Genomic DNA, 12631 nt, shown 5'->3' on the forward strand with positions numbered 1-12631 from the left:
GATGTGGAGAAACAGGAACCCTCTTGCACGGTTGGTGGGAATGCAAACTGGTGCAGCCACTCTGGAAAACAGTGTGGAGGTTCCTCAAAAAATTAAAAATAGATATACCCTATGACCCAGCAATAGCACTGCTAGGAATTTACCCAAGGGAAACAGGAGTGCTGATGCATAGGGGCACTTTGTACCTCAATGTTTATAGCAGCACTTTCAACAATAGCTAAATTATGGAAAGAGACTAAACGTCCATCAACTGATGAATGTATAAAGAAGTTGTGGTTTATATATACAATGGAATACTACTTGGCAATGAGAAAGAATGATATATGGCCTTTTGTAGCAATGTGGATGGAACTGGAGAGTGTGATGCTAAGTGAAATAAGTCATGCAAAGAAAGACAGATACCATGTGTTTTCACTCTTATGTGGATCCTGAGAAACTTACAGAAGACCATGGGGGAGGGAAAGGGGAAAAAAAAAGTTAGAGAGGGAGGGAGCCAAACCATAGGAGACTCTTAAAAACTGAGAATAAACTAAGGGTCGATGGGGGGTAGGGGAGAGGGGAAAGTGGGTGATGGGCATTGAGGAGGGCACCTTTTGGGATGAGCACTGGGTGCTGTATGGAAACCAATTTGACAATAAATTTCATATTAAAAAAAAACATCAAAGTAGAAACAGTTTGACAGAGACCACCATTGCTATAAGAAAAATAAAATTTAAAACACTGAAAAAATAAATAATAAAAATAAATTTTAAAAATGCCATAGAAGAATGTATAAATAACCTCTTTCCTTACCCTTCCCAAAATGTATATATCTTCCTGTGCTACAACCCTAAGAAGCATTTTAATTCTTAATTCCTAATACACAATAATCCTTGTGGGTATCTACCTTTAATACTGTCCAAGTCATGGCCACTTGGTCCTGCGATAGTACCAAGGTCAGAGTGTTTATGGCCACCTCCTTCACCTCCTTTGCTTCCCAAAGGAGGAGATCCAAGTTCCAGATGGATTCAAAACAGCATTAGAAAGAGCTAAATTCTCCAGAGAGAATCCCATCTACACCACTGGAGGGTCCCAGATGTACTAGAAAGGCAGATGTGACTGTCACAGAGAAATCAATAACTGGGGATTGTTACCTGTGCAGAGCCATTGGGAAGATCTAATGTGGCCTAAGGGGGTGAAGTCACATTCATTTCTGTGTGTCCTAGACCCTTGTCTAGACCAAAGCAAACTGTCTCTGAAATGAATGTATTATCTTCTGGTTTACTTTGACTCTATGTAAAATGGGAGAAAATGACAACAGATAGAGGGATGGGTCCAGGAGATAGTAAATAGGGCTGGAATTTGAAAGTACAGATGGTTTATTTTAAAGGCTCAAATTTCTTGATCTCAAATGAGGACCTCTGCATCTTCTGATGAACTTATTAAAAACCAAATCAAATTTTTGCTGCAGGGAACTAAAATTGCAGATATGTAAACAGGTTTGGGTTAGGCTATACTGGAATCCCAGTTTAAATGTTACAGGGTGACCACTACTGAGTATTTCAAACTTGCCTTAACCTGACTTGCTCTCCTTTCAACTTACCTATATAATGCCTAATGACATCTGCGTTTGTTTTCCTCTTGAAATATTTTATAGTCAGCTCCCAGTAATTGGGCCACAGCTAGCATTTCTTCACCATATTGATTCACCGAGTTGATATCCATTGGTTGTTGACCTCAATAATGGGGAGGACACCTATAGTTTGAGCAGTATCCCTGATGCCTGGACATCCATATGCCAGTGCATATTAAGGACAAACAGATGACTAAGAGAAAACAGGCTCCAAATGGGGATAACATGTCACTATTCAGGCTCCTTTTTCTCCCTGCCCTACAGTCATCTATGGACTGACCCACTAAGTGGGAGGGACCTACATCAATCACTCTGTGCATCAAAGATACACTTCACTGGGTAGTGACTGACAGACCCACTAAGATCATCCTTTCTAGAACATCTGAGCATGAGACACCAAGAAGGATACAAAAGACCCAGAGAGAAGAAGCCAAAGCAATGAGACAATGGAAGCCACCAGTAAATACAGGCCATGGGGTAGGGAATTGTAGGAAAGAGAGATGGCAGTCAACAGCCTCAGAAGGAGAGAATCACAGTGAATACAACAGAGAGGCAGAGACACACTAGGGCAAAGAGAGTGGACTCATATGTTTCTCTGGTACCTGAACACTGTTCCATATATCTCTGAGGTCTTCTTGGGGGTCTACTGAGGGGGATTCTTCTACTCCATATTCCTTAAATCCTAACGAACTCAGGGACTTTCCTCCATCAGTGTAGTAATAATGTGACCATTGCTCACAGTATTTGGGAACTTTTTGGGGATTACTTCAAAACCTGATCAAGATTCTCCTGAATGTCCATAAAGCGATATGAAATCTTTTAATTCTGAGAAAGAGGTTTTTGAAAATGGGAGAAGAGTAAAAGAGTAACTCAGATTCGAATCTTTGAAAGAAGGTAGAGGATCTAATTGAAAAATCTTTAAAAAACAAATTAGATATGATCCTAAAAACAGGATTCTGCAAAGGACCACATAATAAATATTTCAGGCTTTGAGGGCCATATGGTCTCTGTCAAAACTACTAACCTCTGCCATTGTAGCATGAAAGCTGCCATATATGAGGGTATATAAATGAATAAACATTGCTGTCTTCCAACAAAACATTACTTCTGATCACTGGAATGTGAATTTCATGTAATTTTCATGTGTCACAATATATTATTTTTCTTTTGATTTTTTTTCAACCACTTAAAAATGTAAAAACCTTTCTTAACTCTGGAGTCATACCAAACAGGCAGTAGGCTGGATTTCACTTGAGGCCCTATTTGGCTGAACCCTTTTCTAAAGACTGGAAAGTGTCAACAGGTACACCTGCATGTGTGGTGGGGTGTGTGTGTGTGCATGCACATGTGCAAATGTGTTAAAGTGCTCTGAAGCCAAATCCAAAGGAGTTCCTAGACATTTAGCAGAAGTGATCTCACTGAAAAAAGTGATAGCTTCCCAAGGTGATTATATTGAAGTGCAAAATTATTACAATACATACACTCCTTGGGGGCAGAGACTGTGCCTCATGCATTTCAGTTTCCTTTACTTGCCTTACAAATAGTCCACATTCAATTTATTTTTTGCCAATTGAATGCGTTTTAATGAGTTTGTTAAAAGCCATCTCATTACATGATAGCTGTCCCTTGAATACGAACTAACTATTCAAAGATTCTTGAACAATTTAGATCAATATATCTGTAACAGAGTGTTAAAATACTACCCATCATTAACATTTGGTTTATTCATTAGTAATTCCAATCTGGAAAACTGTGGTCTGTCTTTGAAAATGTCTTTTTTATTAAAAAAAAATATTTATTTATTTATTTATTTATTTATTTATTTATTTATTTATTTTGAGAGAGAGGGAGGGAGAGAGTATGAGCAAGAGAGGGGCAGAGAGAAGGAGAGAGTGAATCCCAAGCAGGCTCCACAGTGTAAGCACAGAGCCCGATGCAGGGCTTGAGCCCATGAACTGTGAGATCATCACCTGAGCCGAAATCAAGAGTCAGACACTTAACTGAATGATCCACCCAGGCGCCCCTAAAAATATCTTTTAAAACTAACTTAAAACCTAGTCATTTTTTTTATGGGGCGCCTGGGTGGCTCGGTCGGTTAAGCGGCCGACTTTGGCTCAGGTCATGATCTCGCAGTCCGTGAGCTCGAGCCCCGTGTCGGGCTCTGTGCTGACAGCTCAGAGCCTGGAGCCTGTTTCAGATTCTGTGTCTCCCTCTCTCTGTGACCCTCCCCCATTCATGCTGTCTCTCTCTGTCTCAAAAATAAATAAACGTTAAAAAAAAATTTTTTTTTTAAACCTAGTCATTTTTTTTCTATGTTGTCAAAATTGTATTTGACAACAGAAATATATCATTCATACTTCAAGCTTCCAACCAAATTAGGATAGCCTGAGACTTGTGATGGAGTCAAAAGTTAAGCTGGTTTTTGACTCTACAATAAATACTCCTTCTATAGATTTTTAGCGTGACCCTCCCTTAAAATCAGAAGTACGGATAGCAACACAAACTATAAGCAGCATCACAATGCCTCAGACTGATAAGTCAAACACTTGTAACCCAAAAGTAAAGTTTTATGTGTGTGTTGCTTTTTAAGTTTCAAAAATTTTGCCTTTATCCTCAATCTGGGCAACTTACGACATTTTCTACAAAACATTTTTGGAAGGTAAGTTGAACTCATCAAACTGTTGTCAAAACCTTGCACTTTCTCTCTTCTCCCTCTGTGCCACTCCCTCCTCCTCTACCCCCAACTCCCCATAAACACACACATAGGCACACACACACATATTATACACTTTCTTTCCAGGATGGCCCATCTATTATGACATTTCCTTAAAAAAAATTTCTTTCAGATCCAATTTGCCTTCACGAAAGCCCAATTGAGAGAGATCACATCCCTGGAATGGCCAAGATTATCATGATGCCATAAACAGAAACAAGAGGAAAGAGCCCTAGCAAACAGTCCCTACTGTGGGACAAGAGATGACCCCTTTCAGCTGAGCTCCTCCTCGATGCTCTCTGCCTGCACATTGAGGGACACGCAGCACTCAGGGTAGTTTTCTGTGAGGGAAGGCCACTGTGAGCCAGGCAACCCAGAGTTGAGTTTCAGACCAAACTGAAAACTAGAAAGAGTGCCATAATCTGTCTCCCACACAGCTGTGTGATTACCGTCCCACCTCCCGCATGCCACTCATGAACCTCAAGAGACATCCAGCCATTATGGGTGCCCCGAACAGCTGATCCACCAGCTTTGCCACAAAAGGGAGTGCCAGCAGCCCTTTACAGTGACTGGATCCTGTTGTGCAAGGTGGGGGGGGGGGGGTGCGCAAACATGGGCCATTGGATGGGTCTCTTAACAGGGCAGCATGCCTGCAGCCATATTCCATACAGCAGCTGCAGTAATGTCTTCAAAACAGACATCAGACCATGTCACTCCCCTTATCAGTATCCCCCAGTGGCCTTCCATTATTCATGGGATGAAAATCCAAATTTGTAAGCAGGATGAGCTAGACTCTTGTCTAGACCATGGTGGGCTCCTCTTGGGTGGCCTCCATCATTGGGCCTCCAATCATTGGGTTCCCCTGCCTTCCTGCTTCTGGTTCCTTTCACCAGCAGGAGGAATCCATGGGAGCTTTGAAACACGGAGGGGAATGAAGGGATCGTTCCCTCCACCCCCCATAAGCCTCCTCCCTGCCAGTTCACAGTCACCAGCCCTGGGATACTGCACTAACCCCTGTTGCTTTACCTTAACCCTGCCCACATCAAAACCCTCTCCAAATAACCCAATTTTAGCGCACCTTTGGTTTCCTGCCACATATGGCCTAAAATGCCCTGAATGATCTGACCTTTGCCTCCTATTCCCTCTTCATATTATTGAAACCACTCTCACTCACCTCCTCCCAAGCCACTTGGGCTTTCTCTATGGTTCTTAAATATTTCAAGCTTGTCCCTATCCCTAGACCTTTGTCTTTGCCTACACTATCCCCTCTACCCTACCCCACTCCCAGCCATTTACATGCCTGTTTCCTCCCCATCTTTCAGGGGTCAAGAATTCTCTCCTCAGGCCTTCCCACACCACCCACCCCATCAATCTCTACAACATCACACTGCCTTTTTTGTTTTTAAAGCACAGAGAACTATCTAAAATGTACTTGTTTATTTCTTTGCTTATTTAGTTTCTGTCTCTCTTCTCTTGCTCTCCAAGACAGCAAGGATTTTCTTGTCTCCTTCCTGTTCACCCCTTTAAACTCTGAACCAGAACCATTCCTGATACATAGAAATGATTACACAAAATGATACACAAAATCATTTTATCTTGAATTAATAAATAGCATCTAATATGTTCAATCTACCATGGGAGAAAGGGAATAGAGCTACAGAGAGGCCAGGTTGAAGAAAATCATTAAACCTATCCTGGAAAGTTTCAAGTAGTCTTTCAAGAGTAGCAGATTATTAAATTATCAATGATTTTTCTCAATCAATAAGTACTTCAATCAATAAATGCCAGTCATTGGGAAAACCATAGTAAGCAAGATAGATCTGACCCTCCATGGGGTGTATAGCAATTTGGTAAGAGAGATAAGTGGACAAGGAATCAAGGGTATAACAACTCCCTTTGGGAAAGTATAGGGTAATATGGGACACACAGAAAGGGCTAAGGAGACTCCAAAGGCAGAGACTCCTAGACTTAACTGACCCAAAAGACCACACACTCTCAGTGGGTAGAGGGACAGAGGAAACCAAGGCTTTGCAGAAATATCCACTACCATACATAGTGAGACATGTTATTGAGTACATCTCTACCTACTCACATACCACCCAGTCCTCCTCTGGGCCCTCCACACCTGGGAGCATTATATTTGTTGGTGAGCAACCTCCTTTCTATGTCATTGAACTGTGGTTCATACATATTATCTCCAGCTCTCTCATCAGTGTTTTAGAACAGGAGTCATGTTTTATCGCTCTCAGCACACATCACGACACCCAGCAGAGGGAAGGAGGTGAAATCACCTCCCCCCAAAATAAGGTTTGAGAGCAACCAAAGGTCCACTAAACAAAACCAATAATACATACAGCCTTTGTATCTTATCTAGGAATAATGAATTGAGTCTGATTATATAATTCTTTTAAAGGGTTGATGGAAATACCACAACACTGTGTTGTAATATTCAATACTTAAAAACAAGAAATCCAGGGGGCATCTGGGTGGCTCAGTCAGTTAGACCTCCAACTTTGGCTCAGGTAATGATTTCACAGTTCACAAGTTCCAGCCCTGTGTCAGGCTCTGTGCTGACAGCTCGGAGCCTGGAGCCTGCCTCAGATTCTCTGTCTCCCTCTCTCTCTCTGCCCCTCTCCCACTCATGCTCGGTCTCTCTCTGTCTCTCAAAAATAATAAACGTTAAAAAAAAAAAGAGAGAGAGAGAAAGAAGGAAATCCAGGATCTCTTTTTTAAAGATTTTCTTTTTAATTTTTTTTTTTTAACGTTTATTTATTTTTGAGACAGAGAGAGAGCATGAACGGGGGAGGGTCAGAGAGAGGGAGACACAGAATCTGAAACAGGCTCCAGGCTGTCAGCACAGAGCCCGACGCGGGGCTCGAACTCACGGACCGTGAGATCGTGACCTGAGCCGAAGTCGGCCGCTCAACCGACTGAGCCACCCAGGTGCCCCAGATTTTCTTTTTAAGCAATTTCTACACCCAATATGGGGATTGAACTCACAACCCCAAGATCAAGAGTCTCATGCTCCAATGAGTCAACCAGGTGCCCTTCCAGGATCTATTTTTTCACTCCAAAAGAAAATACTTCGGTCTATTTCTCTGAATAAGGAATCTGCATGCAGTTCCCGTCAGGGCAGCAAGAGGCAGGATGATGAAAGTGGTGAAACCTTGGGTGGGTCTTCAAATACCAAGGTGAGAACCTGCCAGTCAGACCACCTCGGCCACCAAGGCTTATTTGTGATGTCACAATACAGGCCCTTGTAAGGTGAAAATCACCCAGGTATTCACACTGCCTCGCAACAGAAAAGAAATCAGAGAACTGTCGAACACTTGGCCTCCAGCTTTAGCCCACTTTCTGCCATTTCTACATGAAGTCACTCAAGACCTGTCAGATTAAATGACTTCCCAAGGCCACACACACAGCCTGTGAGGGGCAGAAGGGGAAATAGAGTCACCAGGGTAACCCCACGACTCTTTTGAGGAAAAGAGCTCAGTTATTTGGTCACTGGAAAGCTGGGAAAACAGTCTCTCATTGCTCACAGCTTTCCTCTGAAATCTGCAGCAGCCACACGCCTGAGGTAAATTGGCTTAACAGAGTTTCTTGAGGCACGGTTGTCACCTTGTCTGAATGGCATGAGGTGATTCTCAGAAAGGGAAAACAAATGAGGAGTTTCTGGCTCAGTGCTGAGGAAAGTTGAAACCCATTCAACCCTCAGCTTTTCAGCATTGCTAGTGTATCCTTTTAACGGTGATTGCTTCAACAAGCATTGTTGAACTGCATTAAGTCGGGATCAATCCATCGCACAGCTCTGAGCCTACAAATGCATGTTGCAGTGCGTTTCAGAAATGACTCACTGAATCCATCTTTTTTCCTCTAAAAAGCATACAGGAATCGGTCTTTCCCTGAGATGAACTCACAATTTGAGCCAAAAATGGATCCCCCACCTTTTATACGGACCGCCTCCTCAATTTCACCCCCTATCCTCCTTCTATTTCGGCCAAAGTCCCCATAACAACAGCGGAAAGGGAAATTCATCTTCCTCCCAGGCTGCGGCTTTGACTAGGACCCCCACCTGCTACCAAGCTTCACCTCAATCCTTGTTATATCCAAAGGACACTTCAGGCAATGACTGAAGGAAAGCAGGGTCAAAGCGGACAGTAGGACAGAGATAATTTCTACACGGTGTACGCTTAAGAACATTAATGGGATCAGAGGCAAAGCACTCAAGGTCTTGAGCCTGCATATCAACAAAGGAGGAAGAAGAGGACAGCTGTGGGTTCAGGGGTTGGCAGGGAGACGGGGTATGCCCTGCCCTGATCTGCTGTGGAGTTACCCAAGGGAGCCTCACAGCAAAGCTCCCCTAGCATGCATGGGGCTTTCCCCTTTACTCAGACTGCCCAAATATGTTTTCTTTTTTTTTTTTAATATGAAATTTATTGTCAAATGGGTTTCCACACAACACCCAGTGCTCATCCCAACAGGTGCCCTCCTCAATGCCCATCACCCACCCCCCATCAACCCTCAGTTTATTCTCAGTTTTTAAGAGTCTCTTATGCTTTGGCCAAGTACGTTTTCAAAGATGACCCAGAACATCTAGAGCACCCCAGCGACACTGCATTGGTAAACCAGGAGTCGCACAGCAACCGCTCTACTCACATAACGGAACAAGTCACATGCCACAGGGGACAAGCCGAAAACAACTGATGCTTCATTTGCTACCCATTCAAACCTCATCTGCACGCTCATTCTTCCCTGCCTCTTGGAGGAAATCTCCGGAAAAGCCCTCAATTTTTTTTTCAGTTTGATTGAAGCACAAGAACAGTTTTGTTTTGGCAATGATTGCCTACTTAAACATGAAAATCAACACCAAACTATCTAATTTAGAGTCCCTTTCCATCTCCACTGTTGTTGTTTAGGCCTAGAAATAAATGTAAGGGGGGTGGAGGGGAGGCCTGCTGCACTGGCTCTCACGTTCCCAGCTTTACACTTCCAGGCCTTCTCTCTCGAGCCAGAGTCCAGCCCAAGGGAGGAAGGCACTCAGGAATTGGACACAGTCTGAGCCTGGCTGGTGATCCAACATTTGGCGATCATTAACCCTGCTCTTTGTCTCGTGAGGTCGGTGGAGGGGAACGCGGAGACCCCCTGGAAGCAAGGTCTCAGATGTGGGCGATGCCACCTCCACTGACAGGCCACTTCTGACCCTCTCAGCTCCCCGACCCCCAGCAGACCACCCATGCAGACTCTCCTGTGTTGTCATATCACCTGGGCTCCCTGGCCACATCCTGGTCAGCTCCTCTCCGCCACCAGCCTTGCAGACCCACAAGCACCCCAGGAAGATGCATGCCTTCAGTCTTGCTACTGAAGGGGGAGAAATGGCTCCCACGTAGGCTTCTGAGGGTGTCATGCTACCAGGTACACAGCTCTAGCTACCTCCTCAGCAGTGGTGAGACACCCATCCCTCGTGCCCACGGACTCCACAGGAGAGCTGGCAACCTGCGAGCGGACTTCTTGAAACCCCTCTCAGCGTGAGATGAGGGCGGTGAGGGAGGAGGGAAGAGAAGCCCACGGCTCTTCCATGGTCTTTCTCCTCCTTTCAGCCCCTCTCTTGGATGCCCTCCAGGTCAGGTGGTGAAACCAATTTTCAGCCACTTCCTCAGCCAGTCCTGCGTGGGAGATCTGACACTCACTTTGAAATGTGGGGTTTCTGTTGTTTTCTACTCGGCCCTTAGGACCCCGGTGAAAATTAAGACTCCCATTTTGACAGCTGATTACATAATCACGGTACTGCCTGCTGTCAAATGGATCCCTTACCTGAGTCTGGGCGGAAGTGAAAAATAGAAACCTTACTTAGATAACCGACCCCTTGTACTTACATATGAAGGTTCTTGTCTTTGAAAAAGTTCCCGGCCCGATTGTTCTAGATAGACCTCACTGTTACAGATGGCACAGGATAGTATCGAGTGCCTAAAGGAATCTGATGGGATTCCCCCCAACCCCGGTTTTCTCAGCTTTAATTACTAAGGGCCATAGCTGTGAACAAAGGCATTAAGCAACCACATTCCAGGACAGAGAATTTCCATTAGTTGTGGCCAACTCCACGTCACTGTGTCTTGCCTTCTCTCTTTCTATTTCTCTCTCTGTCTCTGTCTCTCTCTTTTTCACACACACACACACACACACACGCACGCACACACACTGCTGTACAACAAATTACCACAAAGTTAGTAACTTCAAACAACACACATTTATTCTCTTATAGTTCTAGAGGGCGGAAGCCCAGTACCAGTTTCACTGGATCAGAATCAAAGTGTCAAGAAGGCCACACTCCTCCCAGAGGCCTCCTGGGGAGAATCTGCTTCCTGCCTTTTCTAGCGCCTAGAGCTGCATTTCTTGGCCTATGGTCCCTTCCTCCAACTTCAAGACCAGAAGCACAACATTTTGCTTCAGTCACCACGTGACCTCTGACCCTCCAGTCAAATCTTGCTCAGCTGCCCCTCAGAGGAACACTGGTGATTCCATTCAGGTCCCATGTGGATAATCCAGGCAATGTCCCCATCTCAGGATCCTTAATTTTAATGACATCTTCACAGTCCCCTTTGCCATCTAAGAGCTACCAGGATTCAAAGACAGGCTCCCAAGATCAGGACCTGGATATCAGTGGGGGGCATTATTCAGTTTTCCACAAGGAAAAGTAGTGTTCAGGGAAAGAGAATGCTCTCTCCCCGGCTCCTGCCTCAAAGCCAAGTAAGAGAGACCTCTAAAAAATCAGGCACGTGGATGACACTATCAACTGTCACTGGGCCCAAACCATGCCCTTTTACTTGTACAAGTGTAAAGGTTGAAAAGCTATACATTCACCCTGGTGGCTTCCTCGAGAGCCAGAGATCCCATGTGGCAGAGCTCTAGCCAATGAGACCTATCTGGAAATCTCACAATGCCAGCCACCCTCTTCTTCCTAGCCTTGGAGATGGGAGGGGAAAGCAGAAACTACAGCAGCCACCTCCGAGGGAAAGCTCAGGAGACTGGCCGAGGTGTTAGCCCTGACACCTCTGAGTCACTAAACTAGTTCCAACCACCAGGGACACCCGTGGGTGAGATCACCGGCTTTGGGGTCAGGCTGATAGAGACAGATCCCAGCCCCACTTCTCAATGGCTGAGTGACCTGGCGAAAATCACTCATCTTTTCCTCCTGTCATCACAAAGAGGAAATGAGCTCATGCAAATCAACACCCAGCATAAGCACTCGGCACCTATTAGCTACGGCATTCTTTCTAACCCAACCCAATTAAAAGTGTGTGCCAATTCCTTACTGAGAAGGGAATTCACAATTAATATAATTAATATAGTCAATTCTGCCAAAACACACGATGCAGAAACTTCAAGTCCTATGGCCTATCCAGGGACAAAAGGAACCAGAGAGTAAATGGAATCCAAGAGGTCTGGGCATCAGGTGCTGAACTGGGGAGAGACTGGGGTTTTCTACCTGTAGCACAGCAGCCACTGGCGTCTGCTGAGCACAGCACCCAGACCTCCACGTCCACCCACACCACAGTCAGAGTCCCTGAAACCCCTCTCTCATTTTGCCCCAGTCACAGGAATGGGATGAGAGAGTTTCCAGGAGACAAGACCAGAGCTTAATTTTCCCTTAAAAAAAAAAAAAAAAAAAGCAAGATGACCATTTTCTTTAAACACAGGCAAGATGACTTCTTTAGGGTCGTTAGAAGGACTGCATCATTCCAATGTTCTTTCTATTTATGGGTTGCTGAAACAGGGCCACATGGATTCAAGGACATGATTTTCAAAACAAAATGGGCATCAAAGGAGAATAAGCGAACAATCTAATTTTGGCCATTATTAGGACATCTCATTATTGTCCCCTCTTGGTAAGATTCACCTGTGGCTCTCTAGGAGTGTTTTCTCCACCAACACCCTAAAGTAACTCACCCTGGAGAAGACAATGAGCATTGTAGAGAGTGTGTGGGTTGCAGAGAAAATGCCAGGTCCCTAGGCACTCACTGCAGTGGGTGGGGGGCACAAAATTTGGACAGCTGAGGGGATCAGCCAGGCAGAAAGGGGGCTATGAGCAGGGGCTAGAGTGGACAAGAGCATGATAAGTGAACCACCAGGAAAAGAAGATGGCCTGACTGGTGGAGAAGAAGCAGCAAATCCAACGTCAGCAGAAATAAGCTTGGACAGATGGGGGGAGCAACATGAAAATGAGCAGTGAACTATAAAACTTTTTATTCCCCAGAGAACGAAGAAGACAGTCTAACATCTGGGACATTTCTCATGTGGCCATTTGGGAC

At 44.7% G+C, this 12631-nt stretch overlaps 1 protein-coding gene across 1 annotated transcript in view; it reads right to left on the reverse strand.

Moving 5' to 3' along the window:
* Positions 1–12631, reverse strand: part of DTWD2 (DTW domain containing 2) — a 379651-nt gene that overhangs the window by 45393 nt on the left and 321627 nt on the right. The window contains exon 1 of the transcript XR_006200975.1: positions 1583–1735. The gene's annotated coding sequence lies outside the window, so the exon portion shown is untranslated. Of the gene's footprint in view, positions 1–1582 lie in introns of the transcript that reaches the window.

Source organism: Panthera leo, chromosome A1, assembly GCF_018350215.1.
Source record: "Panthera leo isolate Ple1 chromosome A1, P.leo_Ple1_pat1.1, whole genome shotgun sequence".
NCBI lineage: Eukaryota > Metazoa > Chordata > Mammalia > Carnivora > Felidae > Panthera > Panthera leo.